At 41.0% G+C, this 17,882-nt stretch overlaps 1 protein-coding gene across 3 annotated transcripts in view; it reads left to right on the forward strand.

Moving 5' to 3' along the window:
• The window catches only part of CREB5 (cAMP responsive element binding protein 5), a 516,790-nt gene that overhangs the window by 859 nt on the left and 498,049 nt on the right, over positions 1-17,882 (forward strand). The gene's annotated exons all lie outside the window — the stretch shown is intronic.

Raw genomic sequence — 17,882 nt, forward strand, 5'->3', positions numbered from 1 at the left:
CGCGCCGTGTATGAGAGCTGCAAGGTCCTCGGTTCGCGTTCGCTCCTCCAGCCGCCTCCTGCCTCCCTTTCTCACTGGCATCGTTACCTCTTCCCCGTCGCTGCCTCAAATGACAGCTCAGGCTCGAGCCGCGGCGGCGCCCAGGCAGTTCCCAGGACCCGGCGGAGCCTTCCTCTGCAGCAGATTCTCCACCAAAACGCTTAAACTTTTCACGAACTTCTTAGAGAGGGGCAAGACGCGAAGGAACCAAGGAGATGTCTTCTCCGGGCGATTGCATCCCGCTTCTTTGCCATAGATTTACTTCCAGGGGGTGTCTGGGGGGTGTCAGATCTTGCTCACCCTCTTCCAACTTTCCCTGAATCGATGCCGCCCCCACTTGATCCCTGTGGAAGCCAGGAACTGGAATGAGCCACTTGTGTATTTTGTTGTCAGAGAGTCTGCAGTGTGTTTGATTTTTATTTTTCCCTCTCTCTCTGACATGTGTCAAGGAATAAAGGCTGGATACAGGTCCATTACGTCATTCTGCAGGCCAGTAAGTGTGTGATTAACAGCTTCAGATGCTCAAGGGTTCAGGGGCTTAGAATGCTGACCAAGCAACTGTATTCCCCCCCCTCGCCCCCAACCCCCAACAAACTCCTGCAACCACTCTTCCCTGGGTATCTCCGAGCCCTCCTTCGCCACCTCCCTCTTATCACTCTAGCCCCGCCCCCGCCTTTTACAGCTTTCCCTGGGGCGAACACTGTCCCTGGAGTGTGGGTAAGAGCTTCTGGTGTCTGAGGGGACCACAGCACCTGATCAGCCCACAATCTGCCCTTTTCTATTATTTAAGAAAGGCATTGGCAAGCCTTCTTTTCCAGGGCGAAAATGCTCAGCCCTGATACAAAAGGCATCTCAGGAAATGTTTAGAAGCGTTGTGATAATACTGTGTCCCTGTGGTGACTCAGGAAAGCTACACACCCACCCACTGCAAAGTGCTTAACTTTACAGAGCGCCTGCCTAGAACCGTTTAGCGGAAGAGGGGAGACTGAGAGAGGCGAGGCCGAGAAAATGAAATTTAGCTGAAAGGATCAAGATGGAACGTTTCATTTCCAAAGTGAGGGAATGTGCGTTGTTGTACCCAAAGTGCCATGCAATAAACTGGTGTGTGCCTTACTTTTTAGCTCTTAATCTTAGGTTTCTTTTAAAAGAGGAAGTTAAATACATAAGTCATGGAATTGAGTCAGACTCTTGGTATCTGGCAGTTGAAATAAAACCCCCATGTATGACTTGTTCAAGGATAAAATAAAAAGAACTCTTTGGAAGGGGTGTGTGTGTGCTGCAGAAATCAAATAAAACCTTTACTAACAGAGTGTCGGGTAGAGGGAGCAGGGGACTTGGGAGCTCTCTGATTTAGAGTGGGTAAAAGCTAAATAAAAGAAAATGTATATTATGAGTACGTGGGAATTTCTTGAAGAGCACATGTTTTATTATAATCAGATCTACTTTCTTCAAAGTGAAAGCCATGCTGTCTTGTAGACGTTTGTGACACTCCTGTCTGGGCTCTAATTGGCATTGTTCCCCAAGCCCGTGGCAGTATTTATTATTTATTCCCATCTTGAGATGAAATAGTGTAACCCGCACACAATACATGCTCATCGAAAATGTTAAACTTTTTGTTTGCGATGCTTAGACCTAAAGGAGAACACGGCCTGGGTCATGGGCACTGGAGAGTGTGATTAATGATCAGTGATTTAGTGATCAGTGATTAGTGGTTTTATTCAAACTGTTACCTCTGACCAGAAGCACACATCAGAGGATTAACAGGCTCTTTAGATAAATGCTCATTAGTGGAAGGGGAAAAGCAAAGATAATAGGCATGCACCCAGGGACAACTTTCGAAGAAAATCATTCCCGTCTTCAGAATAATAAGCTCTATTAACAGAAAGCCCTTTTAATTTAAAACTTGCTTTTATCTTGTAAATCAAAGTTAGATGTAAAAGTTTGTGGTGCCATTATAACCTAAATTTTCCCATATCCACTAGATGTGGATTATCTCAGTAGCGATATTTTTTTTTATTTAAATAAACAATTGGACCTTTAGAGCCACTGAACCCTGACAAGTTCTTAACTCCCAGGGTTTGAAGGTGTCCCCCCTCTCGGGTGGAGACTGCAGCTTGCTAACTAGAGGGCGCACTGTTATTTAGTGTTCTGTGTGGTGTGGTGCAGGAGTGGAAATCGGGCATGTAGCTGCTTGCGAGGTGTTCTTCAACACTTCCAACAAAGTTGATTCTGTGTAGGGTTGGAGGCTAGACAGTTCTACAAGTTTTTAGTCACATTTTCCATGTCAGTTAAATCTAGGGAGTTCAAGGCTACTGGAAGAATTAGTCTCATTACTAAAAGAAACTTAGAGAACGAGGGAGCAAAGGAGGTATGAGAGGAGAGTCTAGGAGGTACCTCTGGGTTGCAGAAGTGATTGTAAAATACCAGACCTGTTCTTTTTACTAAGAGCTGTTTTCTTCTGGCCCAAAGTACCAAGGCAAATACTCAAAGCTTTATTTTCTTCCTATTCTTGCTGGTGGAAAAGAAGTTATTAGAAAGGAAAGAAGGAAAAAAAAAAAAAACTTGAATCCGTGACTGCAGGAAGCAACACGTTGCTGATTTTATTCTACAGATAATGGTAAGATGATGTTTATGACGCTTACTAAGCAGAGACAGAGCTTGGCACTTAGTTAAATGGGACCAACCTTGTATTTTCGTAGATAGAAAGCATAAATGGAAGGACTATTTTACACAGAATTTTAACGTTGCTTTTGCCAGTTTCCTGGGACTTGTAGCATTTTGTGTGGAAGACTTTCTGTGTGTGTGTGTGATAATTATTACCAGAGTTCAATATGTTCATGAGAACAGCAGTGGGGAAGCTATGAAACTTGTTAAGCAATGTGTCAGGTAAGAATTTGCTTTTTCACAAGCTTTCATGAATCACTTCAATAAGTACTGTATTTAAGTTGTACTAAGAAAGGAGTTCTTTTAAACTTCCAAATTGAAAACAAAACAAAAATGATTCTCCACATCTAAACATAGGTGTGTATTCCCTTGGAGAAGGACGCTATTGATTGAATATCGGCCATTTAGTTTTAAAACTTAAAACTAAAACAACAGGAAAACTCATGTATGTCTTCCCATACGTTCTCTCATTTTTGGTTGCTTGTAGCATTTCGTATAGATCTGTTCTTTTCAAATCCTTACTGATTCATACTGACTTTTATTTTTCAACTTGACTCAGAGTACGTATGTTTGGGAGGATGATGAGAACTCTATGCCAACTACTTTTTAATGTACATTTCCGATACTCATAAATTGCCTGCCAACTAGAAGTCAGTTGTGACCTTATATAGTTTATATCCGAACAGATAATTTAGTAGAACATTCCCATGAAAAAGTGAACACCATGCCTTTATTTTTGTTATCTCTGTGATGTTGGGGTTTATTTGAACAGGATATTAAACGAATGGTGGTTTGTCACAGAGCTCCTGCAGAGCTTTTCAAGGATAGTAAACGGAAGTGGGTTTTTTTTTTTTTTTTTTCAATTTTTTGTCCATTTCCAACCACTCCACCATGGTTTGTCACAGAGCTCCTGCAGAGCTTTTCAAGGATAGTAAACGGAAGTGGGTTTTTTTTTTTTTTTTTTGCAATTATTTGTCAATTTCCAACACCTGCACATTCAAAACCAATCAATCATGGAGTGTTCATGGCTATTTGTACTGATGTCAAGTCCCTAATCTCCTGATTTCTTACTATAGTTTATAGCAATGATGCATCACCATCTTATAGTATTTCCTTAGCTCTGGAGTTTGCTTCTTAAGCTGGAAATTACCGGGCCTTCAGAAAAGTCGTGACATGTTTTTTTTCTGTGCAAAACTGCATCATGACTTTTCCAACAACCCAATATATTGTGGCGATATGATGTTCACTGGATCCCTGAAATGTGAACTTAGTATTTGGGGTTGGTTTTCTTCTGTTTGTGCCCTAAAGATTAAAATTGAGATATGGGTGGACTTAAGTTTTTTGTTATCTTCTTTTTTTTTTTTTTTTTTCCCCTTCGCTTCCAAGTAATGCTGTTCATCACAAAATTAATGCAATCCTGGCTGGTGCTTCTTTGGCTTCTTACAAATTGGATTTCAACAGCAATTTAAGCTATTTGTACTGATGTCAAGTCCCTAATCTCCTGATTTCTTACTATAGTTTATAGCAATGATGCATCACCATCTTATAGTATTTCCTTAGCTCTGGAGTTTGCTTCTTAAGCTGGAAATTACCGGGCCTTCAGAAAAGTCGTGACATGTTTTTTTTCTGTGCAAAACTGCATCATGACTTTTCCAACAACCCAATATATTGTGGCGATATGATGTTCACTGGATCCCTGAAATGTGAACTTAGTATTTGGGGTTGGTTTTCTTCTGTTTGTGCCCTAAAGATTAAAATTGAGATATGGGTGGACTTAAGTTTTTTGTTATCTTCTTTTTTTTTTTTTTTTCTCCTTCGCTTCCAAGTAATGCTGTTCATCACAAAATTAATGCAATCCTGGCTGGTGCTTCTTTGGCTTCTTACAAATTGGATTTCAACAGCAATTTAAGATTGTTTTTCAGAGGCATCTTTCTTGGATGAAGATGGAACAATTATCTCAGCCTATTCATTATCTTGTCCAGTTTGACTATCAGCTAGATTATGGGAATCAACCAATGTGTTTATAACTAAGTATTTAAATATTTAAATCTAGGACTATTTTTCTGAATTGTATTCCAGAGGATTATACAATTGAGATAAGAAAAGATACTGGGAGCAGTAGCCACCAGTGTTTAAGTGTAAGAAAGATGCACTTTCAGATATGCTAAATAGACTTAAAGACATCCAAGAACCTTTCTGTGTTGTTATTGGTAAACTAACTAAGCTATCTATTTTGTGGCAGTGCTTTAAATAGAAGTCTGGCACTTTAAAAATGACATCATGTGTAATGTTTTCACTGAAGAGTTATTACATTTTGTAATTAGGGAAAAAATGGGCGATTAGTGTTTTTTGAGTATCCATTAGTATTCCATTGTTGGGAATCACAAATCATGTATTTAACATAAGAAAATAAAATAGAGAAGGCTTTTAGACATTTCCAGGTAGTGAGAACACTCTTCCAGAAACATGAGTAACATTGTCGAAGCTCTTATTGAAGGCTCTGGGACTTTGAAAGTAAAATATAAGGTTTAGTGTAAATCCCTGAATCTATGCGATGTCACATTGACATTTCAATATATTTTCCCTCCAAGTTCATGCTGTTGCCTTATTCTCCCCCTCCCGAGAAATACATCAGAGTCAATTTATCACTTAAAAAATACTCAGTTGCTTTCTTCTATTTCTTTGAAGTTCACATTTCTAATTCTCTAATAACCTAAAATTAACAAGCATGGAAGATTATCCCTTGGCATTGCACTTAAACTGATCTGAGCGGGAGAAAGAGAGTTCCCTAGAGATTCTGTTGGTGAGATGGGAAGGCTTATAGCATAACGCAGACGCTAAGGTTCACCTACTAGGGTGAGATTTCCCTAGGGAGAAACTGGCCTGTTTGTTTCACAGACAGTTCAAAGTCTGGTGGTGTCCCCTGGCTGACCCAAGGCCCACAGTGGAAAGAGAGAGAAGAGAGAGAGAGAGAGATCGCTAACGGGGCCTACAGGCCTGGTCCGGGGCTACAGTCCTGGTTCCTGCCTTCAGGCAGGGTTCTCTGTCTATGAGCCAGGCTGCCACAAATACCCTCCCTTATCATGAGTGGAGCATAACCAGGGCTTTGAATGGTTCGCTCTTTTCAAGCCTTTCGACCACTAACCTTTCAAAGACAAATTTTATCAGAACTTGTGAGTGAATACCTGACCATATAAACTGTAGTCTCTCTTTTGTTTATTCTTACATAATATCTATGTTATTAATTTTCCTGATATTGATCTCATTAATTATTCTAACTTCAATTCTTCTTTTTTACCATGATGGTAAACATGCCCTATAAAACTACACCACCCGGATTTCATTTGAGAGTAAAAACCAGACAAAACTAAAAATGGTCTAAAAGACCATCTCAGAATAAGACAGTAACTTTCTTTACTTTCTGTCTTATCATTTCTTATAAACAGATCTAAAATATTACTTAAAGTTAAAATAATGTGTGGTGGTTAAGGCACTGGATCCCAAATGGCTGATTGAGGGGTTCAAGCTCCAGACCTAGCAGCTTGAAAAATACACTCGGAGAAGGGGACCAGCAGTTAGCATAATGGCTATGCTGCTGGACTCCCATGTAGTTGACCATGGTTCGAGTCCCGGACCTGGTGGCTTAAAAATCATGCCGGACGTGTGTGCGTGCATGCCCAAGATCTGGAGAGGAGAAGGGAGAAGAAGGGATTGCAGCGTAGCTATCCCGCCTGGGGGGGTGATTTCTTGCTTTCTGTCTCTCTGTCTTTCTCTGTCTGTCTGGTGAGCGCATGAGCCCTATGGCAAAAACCTCTTCAAAAACCAACTAACCAAACAAAAAAACACTGGGAGCATGTGCTTGTGTTCCCGAAATCCCAACAAGAGAATGGAGGCTGTATGGCCATCCCCCATCCCTGAAGGAGGCTTACTCACTTTCCATTTCTGACTCTGTGTCTCTCTCTCTCTGGTGAGTGCATGTACGTTGTAGAAAATAAAAAAGAAATGAATAAAATAGATAATCTTTCTGTCGACTAGAGCAGCAAGTGCTATTTTTTGCTGTAGCTGATATACTTTTGTCTAGGCCTATCTGTAGTATATGACCTTTCCTGGCCGGTATATGTGGGTGTTTCGAGGTGAATGACTATGTGAGAAGTGAATTGAGTCTGCTCTTTGAGATTTGACTGGAAAAATTGGATCAGTCATCCCTAATTGAAATTATGCAAACAATACAGAGGGTTCTGGAGTTCCAAACATTTGGTTTAAGATGATACTTAGGGGTCAGCTACTGATATGGTGGTTAAGGTGACTGGATCCCACATGGCAGACTGCATGGTTGAGTCTCAGATCCTACTGCTTGAAAAATATACCAGATGAATGTCCCTATATCCCTAAAGAAGGGAGAGATGGAGAAGAAGGGATTGTGGTATGACTTATCTCCCAAGCCCCCAAGTGCTTTCTCATTTTTCCTCTCTTTCTCTCCACTTGTCTCCCTCTGGAAAGTACAAGTGTCCTATGGCAAAAAAAACAAAGGAATGAACAAAAAAAACAGACGAGTTGTAGGTTATGCTGTATTTAGGATGGAGAATAAGAATATCAAAATAGAAAGCTTAAATGCATCTACTATATATGGCATTTGGCCTGACCCATGGATTTCCTTTTTTTTTTTTTTTTTTGGAGAGGTTTTTCACTATAGGGCGCGTGCACTCGCCAGACAGAGAGAGACAGAGAGACAGAAAGCGAGAAATCACCCCCCAGGGGGATGGTCATGCCGCAATCCCTTCTCCTCCATTCTCCTCTAGGGATCTTGGGCATGCACGCACACGCGCCCGGCATGAGTTTTAAGCCACTGGGTCCGGGACGCGAACCGCGGTCGACTACATGGGAGTCCAGCAACATAGCCATTACGCTAACTGCTGGTTCCCATGGATTTCCTTTTTTAGGTCTTTAAACAAAAGCTTTCTATCAGAATTCAGGCCTAGTTTATTCTTTTATTATATTGAGGAACCCCTGTCTTGGAGGCATGAGTTCTCAAAATACAATAGATTTTGGCTAGTTTTACGCAGTTCTGTCTCTGCTGGCTTCTCAAGAAGTGAAAACACGGGACCAGCAGTTACTATAATGGCTATGTTGCTGGACTCTCATGTAGCCGACCGCGGTTCAAGTCCCGGACCTGGTGGCTTAAACTCATGCCAGGCGCGTGTGTGTGCGTGCCCAAGATCCCGAGAGGAGAATGGAGGAGAAGGGATTGCGGTGTGGCCATCCCCCCAGGGGGTGATTTCTCGCTTTCTATCTTTGTCTCTTTCTGTCTTTCGGGGGAGTGCACGTGCCCTATGGCACAAACCTCTCAAAAAAAAAAAAAAAAAAGTGAAAACACGTGCAGCAAAAACGAAAACAAAAAAATATTGTTTTTTGAATTAACTGATTATTTAGAAGAAATATATTTAACTTCCACTTGTCACATCAGGTAGGATCATTTCACTTTATCAAAACAAGATATTCTTCTTAAACTATGTTTGGTTTCTGATTAGCCAGATCCTAATCCAGCATCGGAGGGAGAAGGAAAAAGTCCATTTCCCCCAGAGTACCTGGGTGTGACGCAGTGCACCGTTATATAGAGTTTGATTTGCCTCACCGCAATGACAACGTTGCCCAGGAAACATTGTCTCCTCGGTAAAAGACCAGTATTAGAAACTTCTGAATTCAACTCAGGGAATGTTGTGTTGAAGATAGCTCTCAGAATACTAAGGGCCTGCAGGGCCATTTTCTGAACCACAACAGGCAAAAGAGCTGATGGGTGTTCTGTTTAGGACATATTCTCTTCATCCATTCTCTACAGTGTCCTTATGTTTTTTTCGCCTATGTTCCGGTGACTGCTTTTGTGCATAACCCTAGATAACAAGTCACAGGTCTGTGCACAGCGGAGAGGGAGTATCTTTCCATAAGGGAAATAGATTTGATATTAGCTCTTGAGAAGAAGCCATTGGTGATACAAAGAGAGAAGGAAGGTTTGTAATCTGATGGACAGTGTGTCAGGTTCTGCTCCTCCTGGCTCTGCAACTTTGTGGCTCATGGCAATAGAAAGACCCCACGACTGGAAGAGGGAATCTCAATGAGCAACCTTGAACTTGAACTCACTCTGCTTCCCCACCTCACCTTCTTCTTTTGTCTGTCCAATAGTGGGAGCTGCAAAATATAAGCCACATGTAACTTTAAATGTCGGGTAGTCACATCAAAAGGGTAAAAAACCAAATAAAATAAAATAAAATGGAAAACAGAAGCTAAAAACAGTGTATTTAATGTTATCACATATTTTATTTAACCCAATGTATACAAAATAGTGTTATTCCAACATATAATCAAGGCAAAATGTTAATGAGATATTTTTAATCCAAATATTATTTCAAAACATATAATCAATGTACCATGTTAATGAGATACTTTTTTTTGTTTTTTGGTCCTAAATTTTTGAAATTCAGTGTATCTTTTTAAACTATAGCATCTCTCTTTTTTTTTTTTTTTTTTGAGAGGTTTTTGCTATAAGGCACGTGCGTTTGCTAGACAGAGAGAGAGACAGAGAGACAGAAAGTGAGAAATCACCTCCCAGGGGGGATGGTCACACCGCAATCCCTTCTCCTCCGTTCTCCTCGCCGGATCTTGGGCACGCACGCACACGCGTCCGGCATGAGTTTTAAGCCACCGGGTCCAGGACGCGAACCAGGGTCGACTACATGGGACTCCAGCGACATAGCCATTACGCTAATTGCTGGTCCCAAACTATAGTATATCTCAAGTTGGATGGCTACATATCTTTTTTTGGGGGGAGGGGAGGTTTTTGCTATAGGGCACATGTGCTCACCAGAAAGACAGGGAAAGACAGAGAGATAGAAAACGAGAAATCACCCCCCAGGGGGGATGGCCATGCCATAATCCCTTCTTCATTCTCCTCTTGGGATCTTGGGCATGCATGCACACGCGCCTGGCATGAGTTTAAGTCACCGGGTTTGGGACTCGAACCATGGGCGACTACATGGGAGTCCAGGAACACAGCCATTACACCAACTGCTGATCCCAGACAGCCACATTTCAAGTGCTCAGCACCCACATGTGTCCAGTGATCATGGTATAAGACAATGCAATATGCGTCAGTGGCTCTAACCCTAGAAGCCCACTTGAATCTCCTGTGGAGCATCTGTAAAATTCTTATATCTCTCCTACATGAGAGTCTGATTTAATTGCTTTCGGGTGAGGATCTGGCCTCTGTCATTTTTAAAAGCTTCACCAATGTTCCTAATACGTAGCAAAGTTTGAGAACCGCAGTCCTAACTGATCTCTAAGGAATCTTCTATTCTAATATTCTATGATTCTATTTAAGGAAAGGGATTGCAGTAAGGCGTTCACTCAGAGCTCAAGGGCAGCAAGTGGTTGTTATTGGCATGCTGCACCCTACAAAACACATTTAAGAAACCGTAATTAATAAAAATGAAAGTTTACACAATGAATAACTTATAACTTTGGGCACCACACCTGAGCTCTGCTTTAAGTTTCACATTGGGTGTTTCAGATGGTCTGCTTCCCTAGAAATCTTAATTTGGGATTTAATTTACATGCAGCCTCATAGAAACTCTCCATTTTGGAAAAGGTCGAGATACACACATTTTGGTTACTTTGCCAGCTTATTCCTTTGCCACAGATACTACTTGCTTTTAGCTGCTTTGGGAGGGAAACCTTACTTCATTTGAGACTTCCGGATCCCCTACAGTTTATTCCCTCTGAATAGGCTTCATATCCTTGCCTAGACCAAACTTGCTCATGTCAAGATGTTAGTTATAAACCTCCTAGACTTAAGATAGTCATTCTACTAAGGTAGTCACCTCTGAAAATATTAGAAGAATCAGTATTTCCCAATGCATACCAGAAAGTTTGATTGTCATATATATATATGTGTGTGTGTGTGTGTGTGTGTGTGTGTATTTCTTTACAATGCATTAGTCTGTGATGCACAGAACCAAAAAGTAAAAATAATAATTTCCAAACACCTCCCACATCTTCTTGTGGAGTCAACACACAGCATTGCTGGTGGAGGGGAGAGACCTCAGTGTCAGTCCCTGGTGACTTCATGCTGCCGAGTGCCTCTGCATTCCCAGATTCATGAGTCATTTCACCCTGACCCTCTCTCCTCATCCCCTGCAGAGCCATCTATTTCCAAATACATGTGTATTTGATGATGTGCTCTTAAAACCTGATTCTAAATTAGTTTTAGGTACAAAATTATGTTTTCCCTCACATTTGAGGTGGTAATATTGGTGTTTTCTATAATGCCATGCATTGGAAGAATTTTAGCTTCCATTTATAAATACATAACTTGAATCCCCATTTCATAGATGGAGAAATCAACGGACAGACCAGGTTGGCATCTTGCTCACTGATTAGGTACGGAATTTGTGTGACCCAAGAGCTCACAATGATTAGTGCCATATAATTCATCTAAAGGCAAGCAATGCTCTGTGTGACTTCCAGGTGGGGATTTTCCAATCATATATTCTATTGCACTTATCTTTATATTTATAAATAATTTCCTTTCTGATGCTCTCCCATGAATTATTTGCACTTCAGTGGTTTGCTTGCTAATAGCTTTTACTCTCCAGCGTCAGGTCCCATGACCCAGGTTAATGAACAAATACATGAGTATATTAATTTCTTAACATGGGATCTATTCTAAAAGTTGCATGGAGACGTCTGCAAATCTGTTTTTTTGTGGTATCTTGAGAAACTTTCTCTCAAGCTACTTTGTGATAGACTGTGTGGAGAGGCAATGAGATTAATGTTGTAAGTCGTTCATCTGTTTTGGAGGCTAAGGGTAACGGGCTTTAGATATTTAGTGGACTCTAGCCCTCACTCCTGAATTCTCTTAATCGAAACACTTGCCTCTTGCTGAGCCAATGTACTGTCTTCACACTTGGTCCAGAGCCACCTGTTTTTAGGTATTTGGTTTTTGTTTTCTCTTACTAATGGTGGTAGGTTGGACTTAGCAGTTAGTGTCTACATTTCTGTGTCTTTAATGGATGAGATAAACACCATGATTAATAGTGCAATTTGTGAACAATGCCAGGGAGTGATTATTTTGGATCCTTTTTTAAACATTATGCCAAAATTAAGGCAATTTTATTGTCCGTGCATAGACGTGGTTATCGTGGTTGTGCTTGTATATAAATGCATACATGCATAAAACCCTTGGCCAATGAGGACCAGAACAGTTACTAGGACATAGACCATACTTGTAACTGTGTTTATCATATTTTGTGGGTTGCCTCTGGATACACTCTTAATCCTTTTGGGCAAGAATCTATTTGTGACATCGATTTAGATACATATTATTGATTAAAAGGTATTATCAGATTTTAAAAAATGAAAATATATTTAAAACACTCCTTTTGTTTGCTAATGAGGCCTGTCTGAGCACACGTTGTTTACAATTTCATCTTGCAGTTTTGCTAAGCCAGATGACTAACAACCAACATTCTTCGTGCTGCGCTGTGTTGACGTCATCAAAGATGATGGTGTACAGTGTTTTGGCACTAAGAAGTAGCGTGTAATTTGAAATTGTACTTTTTGCTAAATACCCATGCTAATCTCCAAACCATTCAAAACATTAAAAAACCAAAACAAAATAGTGATGTCGGCTCATTGGATCGAGGCAGCGCTGGCAGAGAAGTATAACTAGTGTTTTTCTCATGTGTTTCAGAAATGCTTACAAAAATCAGTGAGAAAAAAATTACACGTATTACTTGACATGCTCTTTAGCAGGGACATTCTTAGACAGGTTAACAGTTTTTAGCCCAAGGTTCACTTTTATCCTTTCTAGGGTGTGTGTGTGTGTGTGTGTGTGTATTTTAAAGAACAACAACTATTATATATATATTTTTAAAGAATTATTTATTTAATTTTATTAAGTACTATTATTATTTTAAATTTGACCAGAGAGACAGAGAAGGAAAGTGAGAAAGCAAGCCGCCAGGTTCAGGACTCAAACAGTAGTCGGCCATATTGGAATCCAGCACCTTAACCATCACACCACCTGCTAGCCCCCAAACTGTTGTATCTTTAAAAGAAAGCTATAAATTATATTATGTGGATGCTTTTCTTTTCTTTTCTTTACATTTATCAGCTCTTTCAAGAGATCTATTTAGGAAGTCTTATATTCTCTTACATGGTTTTACATGTTGTGCTCATTTAAAGAAATAGGGAATTCTGGAAATTGGTTGAACCATGAGAATATATGTAACACTACTGAATTGTGTACTTAAAAATGGTTGCGAGAGTAAATTATATGTTAGGTATATTTCACCACAATTGTTGAAATGGGGGGATAAGGTTAGCTTGTACCCGTTCCCTAAATGGGGAGAAAGGATGCACAGACCACCTGTTCCAAGCTAGATGGAGAGGCTTTAGTATGTTAGTAGGAAGGTAAAAGACCAAAGAGGACTTTTGCATGTGGTGCAAATGGAGGGAAGTGACCTCAATGTGTGTAATGTGATTCTGACACAGGAGAGGCCGGGAGTGGGGCATACAGCACTGAATACCACTTTCCTGGAGACCAGCTTGGATCTGGGTGGGCCTAAGTGTAGAAAACTATACCCTTTAATTTGAAAACATGGCCATTAGGCCTTATCTGAACATTTGGATTTGAATTTGATTGCCCTTCTCAGTGCAGGGAACTGAGAGCAGTGAAAATAGTCAGGTGAAGTATCCTTGTCATTTATGTGAGAGAATAGGAAGCCACACTTCACTGTGGCACTGACCAAGGAGGAGTTACTGAGAGGGGGACAGTCTGGGAGCTGAAGGTTCTGGAAGCAGATCCTAGGTAGAAATGTAGATGATGTGAGAGAGATTTGCCTTGGAAAGGAGAAGGCTCAGGCTTGTGCATAATATCAAGCAATATTCTGTGGGTAAGGGGACCAGCAGTTAGCATAATGGCTATGTCACTGGACTCCCATGTAGTTGACCGCGGTTCGCGTCCTGGACCTGGTGGCTTAAAACACGCCAGGCGCATGTGTGTGCGTGCCCAAGATCCCGAGAGGAGAATGAAGGAGAAGGGATTGTGGCATGGACATCCCCCCTGGGGGGGTGATTTCTCGCTTTCTGTCTCTGTCTGTATGTCTGGCGAGCGCACACGCCCTATAGCAACAACCTCTCCAAAAAAAAAAAATTTCTCTGGGATAACGTCCGCGCCCTATACCAACAACCTCTCCAAAAAAAAAAAATTTCTCTGGATAACGTGTATGCTATTTTCTGATTCGTTTCCTGTCCTTTAGTGGAAAAAAGCACAGTGGAAATTAGAGGAGGGAAGAGTTTGCTGCATAGGGGTATGAATTTTATTATGTTTTCTATTTTGACTCCACAAAGAGGAGACTTTCGAAACATGTAGACCTCTACATCAATGGAACGGACTATCTCAGAAATTAGTGATCTCCCTGACCATGGGGAGTCCAATTAGAAGAAGAGTTTCTGAAGAAGTGAGAGAAGGCATGGGCCAGCCATTTTTGATGTCTTAGTGTTATAGACTTTTTAAACAATTAAGTGAAAGCTAGGAGCCTGTGTGTGTGTGTGTGTGTGTGTGTACATGTGCACATGTGTGTGCATGCATTTGTGGTGTTTAGACAGGCTCTCACTGTGTTGTGATTCTCCTGCTTCATTCTCCCCAGTAGCTGGGACTACAGGTGCCTGCCCATTGCACCCAGCTTTTCAGGGGACCAGGAATCAAACCTGGGCCTGCCGTGTGGCCTCAGCCTGCTGAGTAGCAGCCTCGACCACTGTGCACTACTGTGGCTGAATCTAGGAGCCATTTCAGAAACATGGCACATCAACACAGATTCATGAGGAAGAAGTTTATGAACCCTGAAAGGAAACTCTCTGGGCCCAGTGATTCTTTAGATGCCTTCCAATGCTCTAGTTACAAGAACACATAATCTTGAGATTTCCATGGTCAGATATGAGTAGCTTCATATGGTTCAACCTGAACGTGCTTCTGAATATGTTATATGTAGTAAGCTAAAAAAAGTAATGTAATTTAATGAGTTTTCCCTAATAAGTATAATCAGGAATGCCCATTACATTAGGTGGATTACCATTGTGTTTCTCTATGAGGGTAACTGCCTATTTGTTGACGAACCCTGGCCTAGACAACCACTGATTAATACCTTACATTTTTGGGATTTTCAAGTGATCTCATATAAACTATCATTAAGGTTACTTAACGATACAGTGAAATATCCAGGACAGGTATTATCATCCCCACTTAATAGATGCAGAAACTGAGACTCATGAGGCTTCAGTGATGCATGGAATCCCAGATAAAGTGCACATAGCACTAGAATTCAGGTATCCTCCCCGCTTCCCTTTCTCTTACTCTTCTTTGTTTTTTCTCTCTGCCTCCAAGCCACACGCATTATGGGACTGAGTGTGTGTGTGCTTTTTGTTACTAAGAGGTAGCAAAAACCACTCAAAAAATAATCAAGAAACATTCTTCCAATCAAAATATTAGAGCATTACTTGAGCCTAAGTTCCTCTGTGTGACAAATCTGGGGAGGCTCCTGATGAAGTATGTTTTCATGAAGTACTAAAGACTCCCTCTTTGCCTCCCTCCCTCCTTCCTGCCCTTCACTGAATATTTACTAAGCATCTATTCATGCCAGGTAGTAGGGATACATGATTCAAACAACCTCTCTCCTCACAGAACTTACTGGGAGGAGTCACCAAACAAGTCACTGCTCTTCAGTGTTACAGGAGGGGAAGGGGAAGGCTGGAGGCTGAAAACCCAGTTATGGTTTGCTAGAGGCTTGGGTTATGATGGTGCCAGATTAAAAAGCCATGAGAGGGGCCAGAAGATAGCATAATGGTTACATCACTGGACTCCCACATAGTTGACTATAGTTCTAATCCCAGACCTGGGATTAGCTTAAACTCATGCTGGGCACATGTGTGTGTGTGTGTGTGCCCAAAATCCTGAGAGGAGAATGGAGGAGAAGGGATTGCGGCGTGATCATCCCCCCTGGGGGGTGATTTCTCACTTTCTATGTCTCTGTCTCTCTGGTGAGTGCGCAGAAAATCTCTCTTAAAACAAAACAAAACAAAACAAAACAACAAAAACAAAACAAAAAAAAAGCAAAGCCAAGAGAGGTAGGGTCCATAAAACTGGGATATTGATGAACTGAAAGATGAGGGTAAGGGAGGGGAATCTACTCATTCTAGGGGGAAATGGTCTGACTTGGTGATAAAATCTGGGTCACTTTTTGTGGTAGGGAAGGCAAGAAGGGGTCTTGTCTCTGAGTCCTCCAAAGAGATAGAAAATAGTGGTGAACAAAATCCCAGAGAGCAACTGGAATTAAAAGCTACAGTCCCTTCCCTGGTTTGCACGGCATACAATTTTGATACCTCTGTCAGAGAGTAGCCCTTGCAGGGAGGCAGTCACCTGCTTCTCCCAAGGCAGCCAAAGCTCTGGCACTCACAGATGTCCAGTGCGCGGCCAGGGTTATTAGTTTCCTGGAACTGCTGTAACAAAACTAAGCGACTGAAATAATAGAAATTTATTCTGTCACAATTTTGAAGCTAAAAGTCAGAAATCAAGGCATGGGGGGGGCCAGCAGGTGACTTGGTGGTTAAGGCGCTGGACACTGTCACATAGCTGACCACAGTTCAAGACCCGGACTTGGCTTGCTTTCTCACTTTCCTTCTCTTCGTGTGTCTGTCTTTCTCTGATTGAATGAAAATAAATGAATGAATAAATAAAATTAAATAAATAATTCTTTAAAAAGAAAAAAGAAAAAGAAATCAAGATATGGGCTGGGTTAGTTCTTTCCGAAGGCCATGAGAGAGAATTTTCCGTGCTTCGTTGCTTGGCTTGGAGACGACCATCTACGTCTTCACATGGCCCTACCCCTATTATCTGTCCCAATGTACCTCTTTTATAAGGATATCGGCAGTACGAATTAGAGCCCACCCTAATGCCTTGCTCCAACTTGACTACCTCTGTAACTACCTTATCTCTAAATAAAGTCACATTCTGAGGGGCTAAGATTTTATATCTTTTTAGGGACACAATTCAATATATAACAGCAGATGTGCCATTCAGGAAGGCAGGACCCAGGGCATGTAGTGGTGGGACCTTATGGGGACTAGCTGATTGGAAGTGATGAGGATTATAACCAGACATTTTTTGGCACATGCTAAAAATACAACTCTGATGAACCCCCAGAAGAAAAATGGGACAAGTCTTTAAAGATGAGGGCTCACATGGTATAAGATATGGACCATGCAAGCAAACCACAACAAAACAGGGATACTCTTAACAACAGAATACAAGTTGCACTGATTAATGAATTTGCTAGCATGGTCATTGTCCTTTATTTGACCATGAATATATCTCCGGAGTTTGTGAAAGAGTCATGTCAAAATGCAACACGAACTTTTAACCGTGAGAAGAAAGAATTAAATATGAGTATAGTTTGTTACCCTCTCAGTCCTCACAATAATTGTTTTTGTGTGCTGGTATTTACCTGCAAGGTCAAACCTACAGTTTCCATAAATGCACACACATCTGGTTAAATACAGATGTGTTAATGAAGGAAGAAAAATATTCCTGGTTTTTCTGGTTGTTGATGGACAATTTATACTTCTGTGCTACCTCTGATTTGCACAATAAGAACAAAGAAGACATTTTAAAAACACATCATTACGGGCCAGCAGGTAGTGTGGTGCTTAAGGCATTAGGCTCCCACACGGCCTACCATAGTTCAAGTTCCAGACCTGGTGGCTTGCTTTTTCACTTTCTCTCTTCTTTTGGTCTCTCTATGATGAGCACACATGCCCTATAGCAAACTTAAAACACAATCACAAATAAAATTTTAAAACCGCATCATTATAAAAAGATTTAAAAACCTGATTAAAAATAGGCAAAGGATCTGACTAAACAGTTTTCCAGAAAAGATATAAAAATGGCCAGTAAACACATGAAAAGATATGCAATACCACTAGCTATTTGGGAAATGTAATCAAAAGCATAGTGAGATACCACTTCATCCTCTCTAGAATGACTTTCATAAAAAAGCTAATAGCAAGTATTGATAAGGATGTGGAGAAATTGGAAACTCACTGCCATTCATTGGTGGTGGAATTGTCAAACA

Source organism: Tupaia chinensis, unplaced genomic scaffold, assembly GCF_000334495.1.
Source record: "Tupaia chinensis unplaced genomic scaffold, TupChi_1.0 Scaffold144731_1, whole genome shotgun sequence".
Taxonomy (NCBI): Eukaryota; Metazoa; Chordata; class Mammalia; order Scandentia; family Tupaiidae; genus Tupaia; species Tupaia belangeri.